We start from the raw sequence: 23,636 nt of genomic DNA, 5'->3' as shown, positions 1-23,636 counted from the left end.
AGAGTATAAAATTACATGAGTTTTAGGGGCATGCTAAGGCAAATTGGCTGTTATTTTATTAACTAACTCTAATAAAAATAAGTTTTGTTGGTTATCCAGTACAAAATGGTCAGTCCTAAAACTTATACATAGAAGGAACTTTATACAGACTGAGTTAGGTTATTCATATATATGTACATACATGTATGAATGTATACATAGGTACATCCTGGTCAGTCTGTATATTGTAAAATAACACACAACACATACACACATTTGTAAGCTGTGCTTACTTACCAATGCAATGTTACCTGAAATGGCTGTCAGGAATGTAATCAAGTTTGGGTTGAAGGGACCATAGCAAGACCGAGCCGGTGACAATTTTATTGAGAGCAATCAAACTTTTATACCTTTATTAGAAAGAGAATGTAATAACAATTGCCAGTATCAATACAGTTGTTGTGGTTGCCAGGATATAATGATGTTTGCAGGCTATACAGGATACACAAGATTAATGTTCCAGACTAACTGTCCTGTCAAGCTTCCATGTTTCCTAGACTTGTAGGGGAACATACAGAAAAACACAAGATGGACTGAATTCGTCACTGCCTGAGGGAATACATTGGTCTCTCAGAAATTAGAAGGCACACTGTGCTCCAGGAGCCATAGACTGAAAAACCTAAGATGCATGCATTTCAGGGCAGCTAGAGCATGCCATCTCCATGGTTCCCTTAACACATACATACATACCTACCTACCTACCTACATACATACATACATATATTCTTACACACATCTGTGTATCTATTTATGTATATCTGTCTATGTATCTATCTATATGTCTATGTATATATAGATATATATACCTATGTATATCTATATATCTATGTATATATAGATATATATACCTATGTATATCTATATATCTATGTATCTATGTATCTATCTATCTATCATCTATCTATCTATCTATCTATCATCTATCTATCTATCTATCTATCTATCATCTATCTATCTATCTATCTATCATCTATCTATCTATCATCTATCTATCTATCATCTATCATCATCATCTTTCTATCATGTCTCTATATATGAGAGCAAGGGGAAATGATGTAACTACATTACAGCCTCAAAAAATGAAAAAAATTATTAAGAATTTGAGTTGTGCCTGCAATATACAGTGTCTAGAGAAAAATCTACAATGTACCTCAATGTCCTGTTAAGCTTTCAGTGATCTATAGTTATTTTCTGTACCCCCTTAATCTTTTGTCTGGATCATATAGTATAGTTTCTAAGTCTTGTGCTCTGAAACATAGCTTCTGCTTTTGTATGGTTCTTGATGGTGTGCTAATTTTTGCAATTCTCTTATAGATACTTTATTTCATAAGAAAATAGATATTTTTTATTTCTTCTTAGCATACTCTTGACCCTCGTGATGAAACTAATATGAGATTTCCATTAAATTTACAGTATATCCAGTGTTGATTTAAAAACTAAGCTTAGAAAATTTCAAGTCTTACCTTGTCCAGAGGAACATAATGATGTTTCAGGTTTTTGAAAATATGCATGAGTTCAGAACCAGTAACTAAATAAATTCTGAAGAATCAGTATACCTCTATACTAATTTTGCTAAATAGTTTTGATTATATTTAAACTGAATACAGTTTTTTTAATTAAGGTGGTTAGACTAAGCCTTCAATATGGAATAGTTTCTGAGTTTAGATTGACTTAGCTGTGATAAGCGTGCTGTCAGTCTTCAAAATGACAAATAGAATTGAACTTTCCTGAAAAAACTACTACTTTTCATTCTCTGTATTTCAATAAAATTATTTACATTTGGGGGAACCATGATTTCTTATTTCAAAAGCCATATATAATTATCAATAGCGAATTCTATGACTATTTTAATGGCTATTTGTATGGCTCAGAGGATTCACTATTTTACTACTATTATACAATGCTAGAGCTAGAGTCTGTTTGTGTTCATGGGTCCTGTTACTACCAAAGGCCAAGGTGATAGGCTGCAGAGATTTGGCCCCTTCCCTCACTGTCTGCAACACTAGGGAGAATTGGCCCTGCCCCTTACCTGCGGCAGCACTCTGAGAAAAGGTCCTATATCTTGTCTGGGCAGCATGACAGAGCTGACGCTGTGGCAGGTGTGCCGGTGAACTGACGCTCTGGCAGGTGTGCCGGTGAACTGACGCTGTGGCAGGTGTGCCGGTGAACTGACGCTGTGGCAGGTGTGCCGGTGAACTGACGCTGTGGCAGGTGTGCAGGTGAACTGACGCTGTGGCAGTTGTGCCGGTGAACTGACGCTGTGGCAGGTGTGCCGGTGAACTGACGCTGTGGCAGGTGTGCAGGTGAACTGACGCTGCGGCAGGTGTGCCGGTGAACTGACGCTGTGGCAGGTGTGCCGGTGAACTGACGCTGTGGCAGGTGTGCCGGTGAACTGACGCTGTGGCAGGTGTGCCGGTGAACTGACGCTGTGGCAGGTGTGCCGGTGAACTGACGCTGTGGCAGGTGTGCCGGTGAACTGATGCTGTGGCAGGTGTGCCTGTGAACTGACGCTGTGGCAGGTGTGCCGGTGAACTGACGCTGGGGCAGGTGTGCCGGTGAACTGACGCTGGGGCAGGTGTGCAGGTGAACTGACGCTGTGGCAGGTGTGCCGGTGAACTGACGCTGTGGCAGGTGTGCCGGTGAACTGATGCTGTGGCAGGTGTGCAGGTGAACTGACGCTGTGGCAGGTGTGCCGGTGAACTGACGCTGTGGCAGGTGTACAGGTGAACTGACGCTGTGGCAGGTGTGCCGGTGAACTGATGCTGTGGCAGTTGTGCCGGTGAACGGACGCTGTGGCAGGTGTGCCGGTGAACTGACGCTGTGGCAGGTGTGCCAGTGATCTGACGCTGTGGCAGGTGTGCCGGTGAACTGACGCTGTGGCAGGTGTGCAGGTGAACTGACGCTGTGGCAGGTGTGCCGGTGAACTGACGCTGTGGCAGGTGTGCCGGTGAACTGACGCTGTGGCAGGTGTGCAGGTGAACTGACGCTGTGGCAGGTGTGCAGGTGAACTGACGCTGTGGCAGGTGTGCCGGTGAACTGACGCTGCGGCAGGTGTGCCTGCCGGTGAACTGACGCTGTGGCAGGTGTGCCTGCCGGTGAACTGACGCTGTGGCAGGTGTGCCGGTGAACGGACGCTGTGGCAGGTGTGCAGGTGAACTGACGCTGTGGCAGGTGTGCCGGTGAACTGACGCTGTGGCAGGTGTGCAGGTGAACTGACGCTGTGGCAGGTGTGCCTGTGAACTGACGCTGTGGCAGGTGTGCAGGTGAACGGACGCTGTGGCAGGTGTGCAGGTGAACTGACGCTGTGGCAGGTGTGCCGGTGAACTGACGCTGTGGCAGGTGTGCCGGTGAACTGACGCTGTGGCAGGTGTGCCGGTGAACTGACGCTGTGGCAGGTGTGCCTGCCCGTGAACTGACGCTGTGGCAGGTGTACAGGTGAACTGACGCTGTGGCTGGTGTGCCTGTGAACTGACGCTGTGGCAGGTGTGCCGGTGAACTGACGCTGTGGCAGGTGTGCTGGTGAACTGACGCTGTGGCAGGTGTGCAGGTGAACTGACGCTGTGGCAGGTGTACAGGTGAACTGACGCTGTGGCTGGTGTGCCTGTGAACTGACGCTGTGGCTGGTGTGCCTGCCCGTGAACTGACGCTGTGGCAGGTGTGCAGGTGAACTGACGCTGTGGCAGGTGTGCAGGTGAACTGACGCTGTGGCAGGTGTGCCGGTGAACTGACGCTGTGGCAGGTGTGCCGGTGAACTGACGCTGTGGCAGGTGTGCCGGTGAACTGACGCTGCGGCAGGTGTGCCGGTGAACTGACGCTGGGGCAGGTGTGCCGGTGAACTGACGCTGTGGCAGGTGTGCCGGTGAACTGACGCTGTGGCAGGTGTGCCGGTGAACTGACGCTGTGGCAGGTGTGCCGGTGAACTCGCCCTGTGGACCTGAGAGTGGGAGAACAGGTTCTGTCCCTCTTGTCTGCCATGTAATGATGTAGGCAGGGCAAAGATGCCCTCCTCCCATTCATTCTATCTGGATACTTGCAGCAGGCAGAGCTCTCCCTGTCCCTCACCAACAGTAGCACTCAGAAGAGCAGGCCCTGTGTATCGCTTGGAAAGCACAGTAGAGCTGATCTTGTTGAGAGGTGCACTGGTGCACTGGTCCCAAGGGCATGACCAGGTGAGAGCTCGTCCCACCCCTTATCTGCCAGAAGGTGGCATAGGCAAGAAAGAGAAGCCCTGCCTCCTGCCATCTGCAGAACTCAAGAGAGTGGCTCCTGTACCTGGGCAATACGTGCATTTGGTGAGATCACAACCCAACACACAAGCCCTGTAAAACAAACAAGTAACACGCTCTACTCCATAGTTTTAACTTCTGCTTGTATGGGAACTGTTACCCAGGCTTCCCTAAACAATAGACTGTGGGCACCGTAAAGGTAGCTCAGTGATTAGGGTCACTTGCTGCTCTTGCAGAGGACCATTCTCACCACCCACATGGCAGTTCACAGCTCTGTAACTCCAGTTCCAGAGGATCATTATGCCTTCTACCTCTATGGGTCCTAGGCACATAGAATCATACACACATGCTTAGAAAACATCCATACTCATAAATAATTATTTGAAAAACAATAAACTCTAATCAGGATATTCTATAAGTCAACATATTTTTTTTTCTCCAAAAGTTGATTTTGGTCATGGTGCTTATCACAGCAGTAGAAAGCAAATTAAGAACATAGCATATTCCTTGTTGTAGGCCTTAAAGACATAAGGATGGTCTTCATAGAAAATCATTGTTATAGTATTTCTTGGATAAGAATCCTTTGTGGTAAGCTACCAACACAGTGGTACAACTACCATTGAGTAACTCTTCACCCTCTAAATAACACTTATAAACCAGATAATATATGTTCACTGTAGAAATATTTTCATTGGTGTAGATACAGTCAACATTTTTTTTGTTGAATGTATGGACTTTGCCACAAAAGAAGACTAATATTTGGCACAGTAAATAAATCAAGCCAAAGACCTGTGACTGGAGAGGTCATATGTCTTACTAGAGAGGACATTGCCATTATTTTGTTAAATAGATATGTTGTGCCTGTGAAATTTCCTTCTAAAGACTTGTGGTTATGCCCATAGAAGACTGTTGCTGTCAGTCTCAGTCAGGGAAGGGAATATCTCTATCTCGATCCCGATCCTGCGATCTCTATCCCTATTCCTAACCCTATCTCTATCTCTCTCTCTCTGTCTGTCTGTCTGTCTGTCTGTCTGTCCGTCTATGTTGGCAGTGTTCACTGCAGAGACTCAAAGCTGTCCATATTGCTAAGAATAAGTGACAATTGCTGTGCCATAGTGGCCTTTTAGCAGGACTAAAATAATAAGAAAACTTTTTTATTCATCCCAGGCTAAAGGAATATCATGGAAGAGGAGTAGAAATAATGTAGTAACACAAAAAGGATGAAGTCATATGGGTTATTTTTTGGACTGTCAGAGTGATTATCAAGGATCATAAGGTTCAGAAAGCTAATGAAACTGACGAGATTCAGGTAGCTCAGAAAACTACAGACTTCACACGGGTCCTCTACCCTGACAAGAGCAGTAAACAAGAGGGGACTGTATAATGGAGGTGACTGAAAGCTGTGCAGAGAGTTCCATGGAGGCAACTGTTGGGAATAATCCCATTCTGGGCTAAAGGATTCCATGCTGTAGCTCCCATCGAGCCACTCATGTTAAATAATTCTTCACCCTGTAAATAACTCTTATAAACCCACTAGTATACTATAGTAGTATGATGTTTTTGACTCTTTAGACTCCTTTGGGGAACCCACCACCCAACTCCCAATGGAATAATACACAGGCTTATTCTTATTTATAAACATCTGACCTTAGCTTGGCTTGTATTTTGCATGCCCTTTATTAACATTTATTATCCTGTCTACCCTTTGGCCTCCGTGTCTTTCCTGTTTCCTTATTCCTTTAAATCTTGCTCGTATTCTATGGATTGCTGTGTAGCTGGATGGCTGGCCCCTGATGTCCTCCTTCTCAATTTTCTACTCTGAACCCCTTCTCCTAGTTTTTCCATTTATATATTCCCTCTGCTTGCCAACTCCACCCATCCTTTCTCCTGCCTCGCTATTGGCAATTCATATCTTTTTTTTTAAATTATCAGGTATTCTAGACAAAGTATCACAGCTTCACAGAGTTAAACAAAATACAGCATAAACAAAAGTAACACACCTTAAAATAATATCCCTAACAATTTTCCATGCCAGAGTAGGGTAAAATATTTTTTGTCTATAAATGGTGCACAATGTGGAGGAAATAGATCTTTGGTTTTTTCCAGGAAAAGTCATGCAACGTCACAGGTTGGAGACTAAGTCTTCAATACGTGTATCTTTGGGGAGAGAATCACTATAGTAGGCTATGATTTCCCAAAATACCAGAGAAATGAGAATAAGTGACAGATGAGACGATTCCACATAATATATCCGTTACAAGCCTAAGGCCCTACAAATGATAACATCTTCCTTTACATTACATGGAGTTTTTCAATTTCATTAACTATCACTGTCTATTGAGGAAAAGGTACGATTTGTCAACCTAGCAGAATATTAATGGCATGCATGGGTGCTCAAGCCTACATACAAATTCTGAAACCAATCTGAGTGCATTCATGCCAATTAATTAGAAACTAACGAGTCTTAAATTATATCTGTGGCCTAATACACTGACAACCAACTATGACTCATGGTCCATAGCCTCCCACAAATTTTACTTGTCAAGAATTAAAAACTCCTTTTATAACCAACCAAAAATAAGCAACAAGGACCAACTCCAAAAAAACAGAGGACATTATAACCCTAAAAATACATGGTATGGCCAGAGAATATACACACCTCAGAGAGGTGCTTCTAAAGGTGAAAAGCCCATGTAAGCTTTTTTAATTCAAAACTCATTATCTATAAAGCGATAACTGCAGGAATTGTGGATCACCAATCAGTAATACCAGATGTTGCTTGAAAAATGTCTTTATAGAAATGAATTATTTTGATCTTTTGTGGTTTGGAGAGTCCATGCAATATATCTTATCCTACACAATTTTTTTTAATTTATTTATTTATTAAAGATTTCTGACTCTTCCCCGCCACCGCCTCCCATTTCCCTCCCCCTCCCCCAATTAAGTCTCCCCCCAGCCCGAAAAGCAATCAGGGTTCCCTGTCCTGTGGGAAGTCCAAGGAACCCCCACCTCCATCCAGGTCTAGTAAGTTGAGCATCCAAACTGCCTAGGCTCCCACAAAGCCAGTACGTGCAGTAGGATCAGAAACCCATTGCCATTGTTCTTGAGTTCTCAGTAGTCCTCATTGTCCGCTATATTCAGAGAGTCCGGTTTTATCCCAGGCTTTTCCAGACCCAGGCCAGCTGGCCTTGGTGAGTTCCCAATAGAACATCCCCATTGTCTCAGTGTGTGGGTGCACTCCTCGCGGTCCTGAGTTCCATGCTCGTGCTCTCTCTCCTTCTGCTCCTGATTTGGACCTTGAGATTTCAGTCCTGTGCTCCAATTTGGGTCTCTGTCTCTGTCTCCTTTCATCGCTTGCTGAAGGTTAATATTCAGGAGGATGCCTATATGTTTTTCTTTGGGTTCTCCTTATTTAGCTTCTCTAGGATCACTAATTATAAGCTCAATGTCCTTGGTTTATGGCTAGAAACCAAATATGAGTGAGTACATCCCATGTTCCTCTTTTTGGGTCTGGCTTACCTCACTCAGGATAGTGTTTTCTATTTCCATCCATTTGTATGCAAAATTCATGAAGTCCTTGTTTTTTATTGCTGAGTAGTACTCTAATATGTATAAATTCCATACTTTCTTCATCCATTCTTCCATTGAAGGGCATCTAGGTTGTTTCCAGGTTCTGGCTATCACAAACAATGCTGCTATGAACATTGTAGAGCATATACTTTTGTTGTATGATAAGGCCTCTCTTGGGTATATTCCCAAGAGTGGTATTGCTGGGTCCAGGGGTAAGTTGATCCCGAATTTCCTGAGAAACCGCCATACTGCCTTCCAAAGTGGTTGCACAAGTTTGCATTCCCACCAGCAGTGGATGAGTGTACCCCTTTCTCCACAACCTCTCCAACAAAGGCTATCATTGGTATTTTTGATTTTAGCCATTCTGACAGGTGTAAGATGGTATCTTAAAGTTGTCTTGATTTGCATTTCCCTGATCGCTAAGGAAGTTGAGCATGACCTTAAGTGTCTTTTGGCCATTTGAAGTTCTTCTGTTGAGAATTCTCTGTTCAGCTCAATGCCCCATTTTATAATTGGGTTGATTAGCCTTTTACGGTCTAGTTTCTTGAGTTCTTTATATATTTTGGAGATCAGACCTTTGTCAGTTGCGGGGTTGGTTATGTTTTATGGACTTCCCGTTATTTGATACCAATTCCTTCATATTAGTATTTATATATTTTGTGGGCAAGGCTATCTCTTCCTAGTATAGAACTTTTATCTTACATTCTACAGTATGCTGAAGTATAATCCATATTAATTGTCTGGAAGGAAGAATCAGAGAAGATTGGTTGAAAATCAGTTTTACCATTATATAAGCCTAAGTGTTCTAGGAGTCACTACATTTTGAAGATGCATTGCTTTTCAGTTCAAGTGGAGAGAGACAGGGAAATCTGAATCTTCAAAATCAGCTTCCCACCATCAGACTTACTCAATAGGGGAGATAGACTCACTGACTGAAGATAAAGAAGGTTCCTCTTGCCTATGGGTCTAAAGCCTTTACAGGAAATTTTCTGGATTCAGACTCAAGCCTCATGTCACAGACTGTGCTCATGAACTCATTCTTCTGTAGTTTACAGCCTCAAGAAATTAAGACAACACATAGCTTCAGAGAACAGCTGCTCTAGAAATCCATGAGAGCTGTAACATTTCTCAGACATGAACACTTGCTATGGAAGGGATAGCTCCTAATCGTCATCCTGGCACTGCTGAAAGGGAGCTTTGGGCTGTAACATGGTTTAGAGCCATAATGGCTCTTAGCAATCATCTGCTGTTACTGAGATTTAAATTGTTTCATTTATATTCCTCGTGGAAATCTTTCTTAAGTTATTTTACCTGAATTGACAATAAAGTACCTCCTGTTTGCATGTGTCTGCTCATGCATTCTTGGAGGAAGGTGGGATAGGAATGGGGTTGGAGACAGGAGACAGGACACGGTTTCCTCCCACCTACTATTTTCAAAGTTACTCTATTTCATTCTCCGCTAGAATAGAGGTTATATGTAAACTCAGAGTTTATATGACCAATCTAATACTGGAGACTTACTATGAGGATATCTCCTAAGACATGCCTGGTATTAATTACTGATTAGGCAACAGGAAGTAGGAGACATATTGAAATTGAGATAATTCTGAAGATGGTTTATTTTGAAACAATTAAAACACAATTTCTGAAACCATAGAAAATCTGATGTCTTAGAATAGAACTTTCTAAGTTTGTTCCATCATTACCTTTTTTTAGGTAGAGGTACCCAGAAGCAGGTGTGTAGAATCAGCTACGTTATGTATACCAACGACTTTCTTAAATGCTTTAACACTGGCATGGCTTAAAAGGAAATTAAACAGGGGACTTAAACCTTACCTCACACAGTATCTTCCAAATCCAGCGAACCCATGTCATGTGTGAGAGATTCCTTTGCTAGATAGAGGAGGTACAAAAGTTTTGATGATGCATAGCCATAGGCCAGCCTCTTTAATAAGATGACCGAGGGTAGAAAGTGATCTGAGGAACAAGTGAAAATGTGAAGTTGATTGATTATTTTGTCCTGTGGAATCCTAAGTATAGTTAGGCATTTTGTTCTTTCACAGCTGAGTTTGCTGTTTATTTAAACCATTAATCATTTATTAAACATTAAAAGTACAATAATCTAATTTCTTAAGAACACTCCTAACGAAAAAAGATCCATTAGCACATCCTCTGTGTAGTTGCTATAGTAACGATCTAATTTATAAAAATAATGAATAGTTTTTAGTATCTAGATCCCAGTACTTGAGAGGTGGAAGCCAGAGTGTCAGGAGTTTCAAGGTCATTCACTGCTACAAAATGAGTCAAAAAAAGAGAAAAACATTCTGAGAAAATCAAACAAAACCAAGCTAGAAGACTATCACTAGCAACAAAATAATATCAAGGCCTTGTTCTTATGACTTTTACATTTAGGATTATGTAGCCAGAATTTGCAAATTACTTTTGCCAGTTTAAATTCAATTGAGGTTTTATGATAGTATGAGCAGGAACAAATCAAAGAGCTCTGGTTTGCATGGAACTCACTAGATGGACTGTTCTCAAACCCCCAAATATCCACCTGCATTTCACCCCACCCCTTCTGTGGTGATTGCATGGTTCTAATAAGTTTTGAGCACAATTTTTGCAGCACTTGTATCTCTTTGTAGAAAACAGTTATTAGAGACTTGAAAAACATAATTTTACTTTTCTACTTTATGTTCATTTTATAACTTTTTTTCCTTTTTTCTCTTTCAAGACAGAGTTTCTTTGAGTAGGTTTTTCTGGCCACTCAGACATGAATAATCACACAGAAACTATATTAATTACAACACTGTTTGTCAACAGCTTTGACATATTCTTAGTTAGCTCTTACATTATAAAATAACCCATTTCTATTAATCTGTGTGTCACCACGAGGTCATGGTCTACCGGTAAGGTTCTGGTGTCTTTCTCCTTTGGCAGCTATATGACATCTCATGACTCCACCTACTCTGTTTATATATCTCTGTTTGTATTTCTGCCTGACTTAACTCTGCTTAACCATTGGCCAAAGCAGTTTCCTTATTAACCAGTAGTAATAAAACATATTTGCAGCACACAGAGGGGAATCTTTTTCTGTATCTCTCATCTCCCCTTTTCTATCTAAATAAAAAAGTTTTTTTCACTTTAACATAGTAAAATTGCATGCAATAAAACAGGAATCAAACAAGACTTACACTTAAAATATTTCTTTGTAAGTCTAAAGTTTCACATCTGACATTGTTTATTATAACTAAGGAAAACTGTAACTATAACTGTTTAGTTTTCAACTCCACCAAAAACCGCAGAAGTGTATAATATTATGTAAAGAAACAGAAAATACATTGTAAGCAATTTCCAAAGTTCTAGAAATGGCAGAGATGTCTCGCTGCCTGGAAAATCACCCAAAGTCCTTTTATAATATTGGAGCATCCATCTTCAACCTACAGGCCCATAGTATCTGGCATACTTTTCTATGAAGCAGGAATTTTTAAAGACTGTTTAGCCTATATTGACAGTTTGTCAGTCACTTTCTTGTGTCCTGCAGAATGTCTGTCAAACTCTTTCATGAAGTTGGAACCTCTCACCTTCTTTTTGCAAGTTCAGCAGTCATTTTATCTGTGTGTCCTGCACGTCCAGTTTATACAACATACCATCAAAGAGTCCAGGAAAGAGCAGTTTTTTGCCCAAATGCCTAACCAGCTCCATAAAAAGCCTCTCTGATGCCCATCATCTTCTTGCAGTAGATTGGTGATGACAGAAGTAGACATGTCTAACTATTTAGACAAGTCTTAAAAGTTCTTAAAATATTTTAAATGCAATATTCTGTAGGTCTTTGAGGTCAGAAGTGGACACCAAATCCTTTGGAACTGGAGTTGCAGAGAGTTAGTTGTCAAATAGGTGTTGGGGATCTGGCATTTCTGGAACAATAGCAAGTGTTCTTAACCACCGAGCAGTCGCTCCAAATCCAGCACATTCTTATTTTGAGAATAGTATTAAATTAAGGATAAAGATAAAGGAGAAAGTTTATCACCACCTAATATTCACCTTAGGAATGCATTCTTCTAAGGAGGTATCATAGATACTGAGGCAAATGCTTAAGGGTTATATCTTTACGCTTTGTGCTTAACACATGATTCTGCCACATTATTTATGTGGTCATGTGTCATTGCATTAGCTCCATTAAACATAGGTAAACTAATAGTGAATTCACAAGGAAGACATAAAAAGTAAACAAATAGAAAATATGTAACAGCATCAAAATAATGTAGCGTAGTACACTGGTTATTGTAAATGGTTTCCCATTGATTATGTGGAACATCAGAACACTTGACATTGGAAACTTTGATGTATTTGTCTGGCCATATTTCTGAGAACAAACCATATACATCAGTCTCAGAACTAGCACAAGGCACAGGGTTTTTTTCACCTTATTGCTGAAACATGTCTTTCAAGTCAGTATGGACAGGAAAAGCTCATTATTAATTTCTTGGAAGACAGGCATGAGAGTTCAAATTACCATTTACAACACAAAATGTTCCTAAGGAATACTATTAATAAAAATTAAATGCAAAAATTATAATAAAAATATTTATTTAAAAAGAAAGAAAAATTCGAAGAATACCTATTCATCCAAAATATATCTCTATACATCTAGAAAACCTAACTAATATAAATACAAGTTTGACTATCATACATGACGATTTATTAATCTGTAATTTCATTCATACATTACATTTTTAAGTGAGCTATAAAAATACCTTAAACAAGAACATAAATACACATATATGGTATAACAAAATCAACCTTAAATTTGCATCAATAGACCAAGATCCATACCAATGCAAGTTATTTTTCTTTATATTATATCCCTCTTTAAATGAAAAATAAACATTTATAAACAATCATTTTGGGAATTTGGGCATAGTTTTATCCAAAATGCTTCATGCTGCTTGTTGGGTGAAGTATTTTTAGAGTTTATGGAGATCAGTCGAGGGGAGAGGATTTTGTTTCATTAATCCACATTAGCCAGGAAGAAATCCACAGGTTCTTATCCTCTGTGGAAACAAAAGCAGAACTTTTTTTCCAAGGTAAATTAGACTCAAATTTTGAAGTTGAGATACCTTTAAAATATACAAGTTTGTTTAACCTAGCAATCCCCATAATCAAGTGTCTCTCTGCAGATAAAAAATTCAAAAAACACAATAATATACATGGCTTAATAGACACATACTTTATTACTCTGTTTCTTTTAATGTTTGATTAGCTTATTCCTTTAATATATGGCTGTCTGTAATTTTATATTACTTTTGCTGTCTCTTTAAAGACTTGGTTTTATTTTTTAAAATCATTTCTTTCTTTAACTGCCTATTCCTATTTTCTTTTTTTCATAAGCCTACATATATTTGTGAACACACTGTGACTCTTTCGGAGGTTTATTTCTGCCTTAATCAGTCTTTATTGTGTATCTGTAATCCTTTTTTGATCAATATTATGAACTGTTAAGGAGGCATGGCTAGGACCATAGCAGTCACTTTACTGTTGATTCTAACCTGCTTGGATTTCCAACATGGCAAATGTCCATTTACCACTATTTCTGGGGGCCATGTTTACCACCTCAACTCTGAAAAGCAGTTGTCCTATACCATCACCAAGTAATTTACAGTACAATGCTCACAAACCCCATTCAAATGCTCGACCTCATGAAAGAGCCAGAGCTGTTTGTCTTGCTGGAATAAACCAGTAATCTATTATTGAGAGTAATCTCTTAATGAAGCCCTGCAGTTTTTCTGATAAAGCTGAGTCAGGAAACCTTCTCTTAAAGGAGCTGCACCTCAGCTCACCACCAGCAAGCAGAGCTTATCTTAAAAAAATGTGACTACTAAGAAACTACACTTGGCTCCCATTTTTTTGTGGGTCCAGAATCCCTCTTGATTTTTCAGCTTTTTTAAGTCTTATATGGATCCATGTCCTACAAGGTGAGCATCATTTGTAAATGGGGACTGTGTGTTCATTTCCTGGCCACCCAGACCCAATAATCACACAGAAACTATATCAATTACAACACTGTTTGGACAATAGCTTAAATGTATTCCAAGTTAGCTCTTCCATTTTAAATTAACCAATTTTTGTTAATCTGAGTATCACCATGAGGCTGTGACCTACTGGTAAGTACTCAGTATCCTTCTCCTTTGGCAGCTGCATGGCATCTCCTGACTCTGCCTATTCTCTTTATGTATCTTTGTTCATATTTCCTGCCTGGATTTACTCTGCTAAGGCATTTTCCAAAGCAGTTTGTTTATTAACCAATGATAATAAAACATATTCACAGCATACAGAAGGGAATCCCACATCAGTTTTGGTTGTATGTTGGAGGAAGTGGATGGCCCTTTGTTTTGTCCCAGCCACTCAGGTAGCTTACACCTGAAATAACCACACAAAAATTGTATTAATTAAATGCCTGACTGACCCATTATCTCTAGGCTCTTATTGGCTAACTCTTACATCTTGATTTAACCCATTTTTAATAATCTGTATCTCACCACAAGGTCATGGCCTACTGGGAATGATTCAGCATGTCTGACCTGGCAGCTCTATGGCTGCTTTTTCACTCTGCTTTTTCTCCCAGAATTTAGTTCTGTCTTTTCCATCTACCTAAGTTCTGCCCTATCAGGCCAGCAGTTTCTTTATTGATTAACCAATGAAAGTAATACATAAAAAGAATGACCTCCTACACCATTTCCCCTTTTCTGTTTAAAAAAGAAAGGAAGGCTTTAACTTTAATATAGTAAAATTACCTATAACAAAACAGTTATCAAGCAAGAATTATAGTTACAAAATTTATATCTATTTTATCTTTTATCATAACAAAGAAAAATTATAACTATCTATCTATTTTTTAACTCTAGCAAAGACTTAAGAAGGATATACTATTACCTATGTAAACTGGAATTAAGCAACTTTTAAAAAGTTGTCCTGGAACTCACTCTGTAGAACAGTTTTGCCTGGAACTCATAACTCACAGAGAAATATCTGCCTCTCTCTCCCAAGTATGTAAATTAGAGGAGTATGTCACCACTTTCTAAATAACTTTTAAAATGTTCTTGTAATTATTATAATTACATACTTTTTCTTTTCTATTTGCTACCCACAACAGCTTTCTTGCACCCCCCTTCTTCTTTCTCTCTCTGACTTCCCCACCTCTGTTTCTCTCTTTGTCTTTCTCTCTGACACACACACATTAAGTACATAAATAATCACCTGTACATATATAACTTCAGAACTGACAATTTGGTATTGGATAATCTATTGCCTTTTTAGTATGCACTGATATAACTCTAGGTTCAGAGATGAAATTTAAGTATTCTATAGTAGACAGATAAACAATAATACATTGATATCCACCAACAATTCTTATATTTATTACTTATTCTGAATTAAGGTCTCACTCTGGAACCCAAATTGGCCTGGAGTTTATTATGTCTTAACAAGCCATGTGTCTTTGAAATTGTGGCTCAGCCTCCCAAGTGCTGAGATTGTAGATGTGAGCCCGCATACCCAGATTCCATTTCAAATGTAAGAACAGAAAAGGAAAGAAGTTCAGGTAGTAGCTACTATTTACCAACAGGACCAAAACTTCATTTTTGCTTTGACAGAATAAATCTAGATGACCTTACGTCAAAACAAAATTTAAAAAGTAAATAAAGACAGCAAAGACACAAGAAAGTGAAAGTGTCTAATGTAGGGTAGTTGAAATATTTGTCTTGACTATTATGTTGCAAATTTGTTGAGCAAGATAAACACAAATGGCTTGGGGAGTGATTTGGAGAAGATATTTACCAAAGTGAAATAACTACCTTTGATATAATTCAGTTGTTGAAAGTGTTTATCATCTCAAGAGAATCTTGAGTACTCAAGACTTTCCTCTCCATTAGATCCAGTTTATGATGCGATTTTCTTTAGCCCACATCACAAATGTTAAGACATAAACCCACTACACCTTTTTTTAAGATGTACCCTTTTCTGCCACCTTGTGTATGATAAGTCCTTGAAGAGTATTGATTAACTTGCTGTCTCAGTTAATCAGTGTTGAATGCCATGAAGAACTTAAAACATTTAGCTGATTTCAGCTTATGATTGGTGTAAGAAGAATCACCACCAATTAATAAAATGCCAAAATTTATATAAATTTTTACTATAGTAAATTTGGAAATTGGCCATATGTCATGGATAAGTACAAAAATAATCAACTGGTCACCAAGTGACCATATAGCTCTACTAAGAGCAAATTTTGAGTAACATACAGATACACTGTTGATTCTTGCTAAAGAAAGCTTGAACACTTATTAATGGTTGATTGAGTTGATAAGGTTATACCCAATGTCTCAATCTGTGTTCAGTTTCTGTCCCTATTTTAGGAAATGATTTTTTTATTATTGATAATGTGCAATAGTTAAGGAAAATAAGGGCTAAGATCCAGAAAATAGTCTTTACATAGGATTGTTAAAACACTTGTAGAAAGTGACTAATTGGTAAATATAAACCTAAGAAATTTGCCAGCCTCATTTAGAGACATATACATAACCCTTCATGAAAACCATATTTCATCAATCTTCTAGTTAAGTTTTCTTTCCTAAGTGTCTAATCTTTTTGTCATAGCTTTTGTCCCTGGGTCAATGGCGATCACAACCACAAGACCACTCCTTACAATTAGTAAAGCTACTTGGACATCCAGTTTGATGTTTTTCTTACTGGAAACAACTGGTTAATCATTGGTGGAGTTATGGTGTCTCATTAGTACACATCTTGGTAATAATCCCAGCATTTTACACTGCATCATTAGAATGTTAGATTTTATTTATTTTGGATCTGGACAGTTATCCCAAGAGAAGTTTCATTTGTTTCACCATTGGCCTTGGAGGAAGCATGAATTGTGATATTTCATATAAATATTTTAGTATTCAATGCAACACACACATTCTGTACTAGAATTGGCTTCTTTTGTATTCTTTTCTTGATAGTGAATTGATATTTTATGCAACTGAATTGTGTGTAAATTTTTAGGCATGAAGAAATCTAACTTATAACTATAGGTTTGATTTTAGGGTCTTCTGTTCTCTGAATAACTATTCAAGCTTTGAAAGAACTTTAAAGGGGATTTACAAGAACTTGTCAAGAAAAAGTGATGTAGTTGATGAACAGGATATAACTTGGCTTTACAATTTTAAGTGATTCTGATATCCTCCTTTTCATAAGTACTGCACATCAAGTAACACATTCTTTAAATGTTGAAGGCTTAGTCCTTGCCATTTAAAAACTTCTTTCTTTTTTATAAACTGTCCTAATGAACAATTTATACCTAGCTATAAATAAATATAATTAGGTTATCCATGTTAGAATATGGAAGCATGATAAATAAATATATTTTCCTAATTATAAAGAACAATCAATTTGCCTTTTCTTTTGGAAGGGCTGCCCTGAATGTTCAAGAGCCTAACCATGTATTTTATATGATTTGACTCTATTTGATATTTATATGTCATTGAAAGCCATATTGAGGATTCATGAGCTGAACCAAATGGATTTGGTAATGGAACCACATCTGGAAGACTAATTATAACTTGGAATCACTCCCTGATTAAGCTTGAAAAGATGTGCTCTTCAAATACTCATTAAGCTAATTTGAAAAAAAGTCAAAATATATTCATCTTTCTAGTCTCAGTTGCCCTATTTATCTCTGTCATTTCCACATGGATGTGAATATGCCATTTTATTTTTTATTCTTTTTGGAGAAATGGAGTTCTCAGGATCATTTCTTTGCTATTTCTACTGTAGCGATTCCTATGTCATAGGATGTAAACTCAGGAACAACTTCTTTCCATTGACAGGATTCTCCTTTGAGAATATAGCACCATGAAATTGAAACACAATGATAGAGTTAGGGCTTAAGAAAATAGTAACTAAGTGATTTTTAAGTAGTGTTCATATTTAAATTATTTTTCATATTCCAAAATTATTTTAAAAATAGTTCATTTTGACATTATTTTAATCCTTGATCTATTTAACTACATGTTCTAGCCCTAGTTATGATAGAATCAAATTTTTGGTATAGTACTGCAACTAATGAGAGATGAAGTTGAGGGTGGATAATTAAGTGATATTATTTTATGGTAAGATTTTTTAAAGAGCGAGAGATACAGCTCTTCTCACAAAAGACTGCGTTAGTTGTTCATAAACATTAGAGCATTCCATGAAAACTAGTTGTTTGTACAAATTTTACTATAAGAATCTCAGTTTTTCCAAACTAATGTCATCTATGCCTTCTACAAAAGGAGAGAGGAAGGCTATTAATTCAGCTGCCGTTGTAAATCAGCAACATACAGGACTAATCTTTGCATTTGATTTTCAGTGCCCTGTCTGGAACTACAGGTGAAAATAGATGTTTTAACACCATTGCAGAAAGATCCTAGATTCAAGTCCATTACTGGAGCTCAAAAAGATAGAAATTTGACTTGGTACTGTTTTTAAGCTGCCAAATGGCAATAAGAACAGTCACAATACTCTACAGTTTATGTGTTTTTCAGTCTTTTTTTTTTCAGATGCTCTATAACAAAATATCACAAAGCCAAACTAGCTTGACGACAATAGAAACTTAGTATGCAACAGTTATGGAGGCCAAAAATTTAGAACAAAAGATCTGGAAGGGATTCTTGTGAAACAGGCATGGTATTTTGTCCTTGTTTCTATTACCTTCTGGTGGCTTGTCAACAGTCTTTAGCATTTATTTATAGCAGAAACATCTCTCCTGTTATTATATCATTTATTCTCTTGAAGTATATCTCTAGCTCATCGGCCACATTAGACTAGATGCCATTTTTTTTTCTGTAATTACAGAAAATCTGGAGATACAAAACTTCCACTGACTCAAAAAAGAGTGTATAATAGACCAAAGTATGGATGCCACTAAAGCCCAACTTGGCAAACCAATTAGGTTTGTTTTGAGGTTTCAGAAAGGAGTAGGGTTTAGAAGTTACAGACAGAGGAAAGAATAACTCCCAGTCAACTGCATCACTGAAAGCCCAACCAAGACAGGGTGCTGGCTCAAGAAAATGTGAACCTTAGGGATCTCTATAAGATGTTTCAGCAAAGTGATGGGCCAGAGAATGAGTTTTTTTTGAGCTTGATTGTTCTGTGCTCTCAGAGCCTTTGACTTTTATATAACCTTGAGGATAGAGAAGACTTACGCATCTTGTCAATTTCAGGGATTTGATGAGCTTCTCAAATGGTTGCTTCTTGAATCTTCACAAACTTTTTCTTCTTAAGAAGCCTTGGAAGAAATCATTGCAAAAGAACTAGACAGCAATGCTTATATGATAGCAAACTCAGAATCTGACTAGGATTATAGTAGAGAAAATTTTATTAAAGGATTTGCTATGCCCACTTCTGCAACTGAATGTCTGCCCTATTTGGTGGTGCTGTAGATTTAATAGCTCTGTTAATCACTTTTTCTCTTAAGATCTACATCTTAGTCAGGATCTACTTGGTGATTCTGACTTCTGCACCATGTTTTAGCTGATATTAACCAGCTAGGGAAAATGACTTCTTACTAATCAGTCTCTCCCCTCTTCTCTTTTTCTCTCTCTCTCTACTTTTTGCTCTCTCTCTAAACTGTTAACTTCACCTGTACAACTAAATCTCTGCCAACCTGAAAAGCAGATTTTTCCTTAATGTTGTTGGCTCAGAAGTATGCTCAGGTACCAAATTTTCCTTTCCAGATTTCCTGTGGTGCCTTATAATAGAGAAAACATAATCTAAAAGTTGGCAGATTTCTTGTGTTCTTGAATTTTCCTTGTCACATTTCTTTGAGGGGAGAAAAGGAGCCAATAAAACTTCTTAGTGTAGTAATGAGTGAAAAAGTAAAAAAAAAAAACAGTAGAAAACAAATGATAGTTGAATATTTTCTCTCAAAGATATTTTACTTTGTAGATAAACAGGCAAATACACTTCAAGTCAAGCTCATTAAAATGCTGGACTTAAAATGTAATTCCATTGTGACTGCAATATTAGATCTTTTGGTACACTACACTGCTCTTTAGTGCTTAAAATGTGGAGAAGTTTTGAGCTGACATCTGAAATTATTCAGTAACGAAATACGCATTAATATTGCTAAGATACAAGTTCTTTCCAACTTCAGCTGTGCAGCTATCAATCCCAATTAAAGACGTAGAAAATTACTTTGTATTGACAAACTCATTCCAAAGTTCATATAGAAATACAAAAGACCCAGTATCATCACCACAACTCCAACAAAGGACAAAATATTCAAACTTGTTGGTAGATAATAAGATAAATAAACAAAATTCAGCATAGAATCTGTAAACAAAATTGTATTTATTAATTTATCTTAACAAAGAAACAAAGCACTTTTGGGGCAAAAATTCCCCCATGAAAGTGAAAAACATCTTTAGAGACCTTATTTTATACATCTTACAAAACTGATCCAAATGGTTTACAAATCCAAATATTAAATGCAGAACAATAGAAATTGTAGAACATTGTATATTTAAAAATGTGGGTGATTTTTGGTAAAATGAGTTTTTTTCTTAAGGCACACTAAATTAATTGATCAGAAAAGAAATACCGATATGTTGGCCTTCATCAAAATTAACAAATTTACCTAGAAAGTTCCTTTACATAAATGAAAAAAAAAACTCTGGAAGAAAAAAATTTTCACAAAATACATATCTCTTAAAGTACTGGTGTTGAAAATGTAGATACAAATCTTAAAACCCAACCACCAGAAGATAATTGGATTTTAAAAGGGAATGTTGATTTCTTTTTAAAAAATTTGAAAAATAACTCATTAAAGATATTATACATGTATTATCTCTCTTATTCCTCTTTCTCTATAATCTATGTATGTATGTATGTATGTAAGTATGTATGTATGTATGTATGTATGTATGTATGTATGTATCTATCTATCTATCTATCATCTATCTATCTATCTACATATGGCAGTCCATATGTATACAAATAAGACAGTGTGGTACCATTGGACATCTATAAAGAATAACTAAAGACATAAAATAATAAAACCAAAATAAATTCTCTCCATTATTGGGGAAGTGGATTATGTACTAGTATATTAAATGGATAGTTAGATGGTCAAAATTTATGTTCATTTCTTAGGTGCATTAATTGTAGATGCATGTATTTGACAATAACAAAATCCGATAGATTATTCAACACAGAGTAAAACTTGATGCAAAGTTATTGGCTCCAGTTAGTCACAATATGCTGGCTGATTCATTGTAACAGGTGTGTTAGATCAATGCAATATGCTGCTAATAAAGTGTAAACAGAGACTGCTTGTTCATTGCTTAGCCTCCCAAACCCAAATAACCACACAGAGCCTTTAGTAATCATAACATTGTTTGGTTAATAGCTTAGTCATATTATTAGCTAGCTCTAATATCTTCAAGTAACCCATTTCTATTATTCTGTGTACCACCACAAGCTGTGGCTTAATGGTAAGTTTCCAGTGTCTTTCTCTTTTTGCCTCTATATGGTATCTCCCTGATACTGTCTTCTTTCTCTCTGCATTCAGTTTAGTTTTCCCTGCCTAGCCCTATTTTGCCCTTCCCAAGGCCAAAACACTTTCTTTATTAAATAATGGTTATAAAACATATTCATAGCCTACAGAGGGGGATCCCACATCCATAGAGTGTCATATATGGACTATAAGGAGTGCTACATGAGGTATATGACATTTCCTGTAATTGTAACCCTAATCTAAAATATGTCTATTAATTAAAATATATAGATAAAAAATAGGAAGGTTATGATGTTATACAACAAAATAATGCCAAAAATATGTACAGCAGATAAACTCATGTGACTGTTCTGTGTAAAATACTTGGCTATCTTAGAGCCAAGTGAGAGGCAGGTTCTAAGAGCAGAACTGGACCAAACAGCCTTCATGTGAAGTTAAACGACGACAGGGGCTTAAGAACCAGAACAGCTGCGGCAGGATTTTGGAAGACGATGCTAGATGTTTCTGACACATGTAGAAACATTACATCTCAAGAAGTCAGCTAATGAAGAGCAGAGCCATTCACATGAACCAGAAGTAATCTCTGTCAAGAGGTCTCCTGTGAAAATGTACTTTAAAAGTAGTGACAGAAATGACATTTTATCTCTGCCTTTTTGTATGGCCTTTTTGTCTCAGTTCACAGACTAGCTTCCATTATCTTCATCCACATATGAGCTGTTTCCTCACTTGAAAAAAAAATCCTTTTGCTATCACATCATTCTGTCCATTCCCACATCACCTAAAAAATCATAGGCCGTGTTAGATCCATAAACTTTACATTGTCCCCTAATAATTAAAAGTATTTCTTGTTTGACATTTAAATTTTTATCCTTATTTGAGTTGATTTTCTCATGTGATGTGAGATAAAGTCTAATTTCATTCATCTGCAAATGTTTTTTTTTTTTTTTGTAGTTTCCTCAGCAAAAAACTTCTCTTTCTTTCTGGCATGTTCTTTTCATTTTTTCTTTTGATTCTTAAATCGCTTCACATGTTTATATAATACACTTTAATTCTTCTCACCTCTCCTCAGTTTCCCTCTTTCACATGGACTCCCACTCCTGCTAAAACACATTTTTTCTCCCAACACATCTTCTCCCTCTCTAGTATGCTCTTTTCTTTGTGTGTGACTCACCGAGTTTAAATAAAATTTTCTTTATTATCCTAGGGGAAGGCTTGTTTACTGGAGCAAGGACATTATCCATAGCTACACTACTGAGGACAACGTTTCATCTGATCCCCATAAAATGCTCATTAGTTCCTCAGAGAAGGGTGGGACCCCATGTGCTCCCCCTATTTCCCATGATTATTAGTAACATTAAACATCGCCCACATATTATTTCCCATCTTTGTAGATAAGTCTGCACAAGTACTTAACACCTTTTATAAGGATTAACTTTTTAAAAAAAATGATGAAGTGTATTAGCTCCTTGGTTATTTCTAACATTAACCTCTTTTTCTGATGTGTGGCTTGCAGACATTTTCTTTCCATTCCACAGGTAGCTTTGGGCTTTTCTGGCTTCTTCTTTTGCTGTTTTTAAAGATTTGTAGTTTAATGAATTCTGCTTCTCTATTTCTGATTTTTTTTGTCTGAGCTTTGTGTGCAATGTCCATAATAAAGAGAGCTGACACACTAATACTTATCTCTCCACTTCTTGACTGCAGACGCGATGTGAACAGCTGAGTCATGATTCCATCACTTTGGTGATGGCTACTTGCTCCTCATTTCCTCCTCCATGACAGACTGTACCCTCAGAATCAGAGCCAAGATGAATCCTTTCTTTCTTAATTTGTTTTATCAGTTGCATCATGACACAAGAAATGAACTTGATACAGCATTTCTATTTCCTGAAGAGTCTGCAAGATTTCTTGACTACTATTTCCTGAAGTAAGTTTTAAATATCTTTCATCTTTTCTTATCTTCTAGAAAACACATAATTATATTTTTGTGTTATTGTTGACCCATGAGTCTTTCTTGAGTTTAGAATTTTTTTATCCCCTTGATGTAATCTGTTGTGGAACTCTATTGCACTTATAATTTCATTGATTGATGCTTTTACTTTTAAAATTTCTTATTAGTTCTTTTGTGTATTTTAAAGTCTCTTTTCTGCATTTCACATTATTTTCTTGTTTTTCACTGTATATGATATGTGATTACCATCTATATGTGTATTTGGAGTTAGAGGACAGTCTTGGCTGTCAGGCCTTGCCTT

Source organism: Microtus pennsylvanicus, chromosome 1 (assembly GCF_037038515.1).
Source record: "Microtus pennsylvanicus isolate mMicPen1 chromosome 1, mMicPen1.hap1, whole genome shotgun sequence".
Taxonomy (NCBI): Eukaryota; Metazoa; Chordata; class Mammalia; order Rodentia; family Cricetidae; genus Microtus; species Microtus pennsylvanicus.
The sequence above is the reverse complement of the archived record's forward strand: the minus strand, read 5'-3'. Positions refer to the sequence as shown.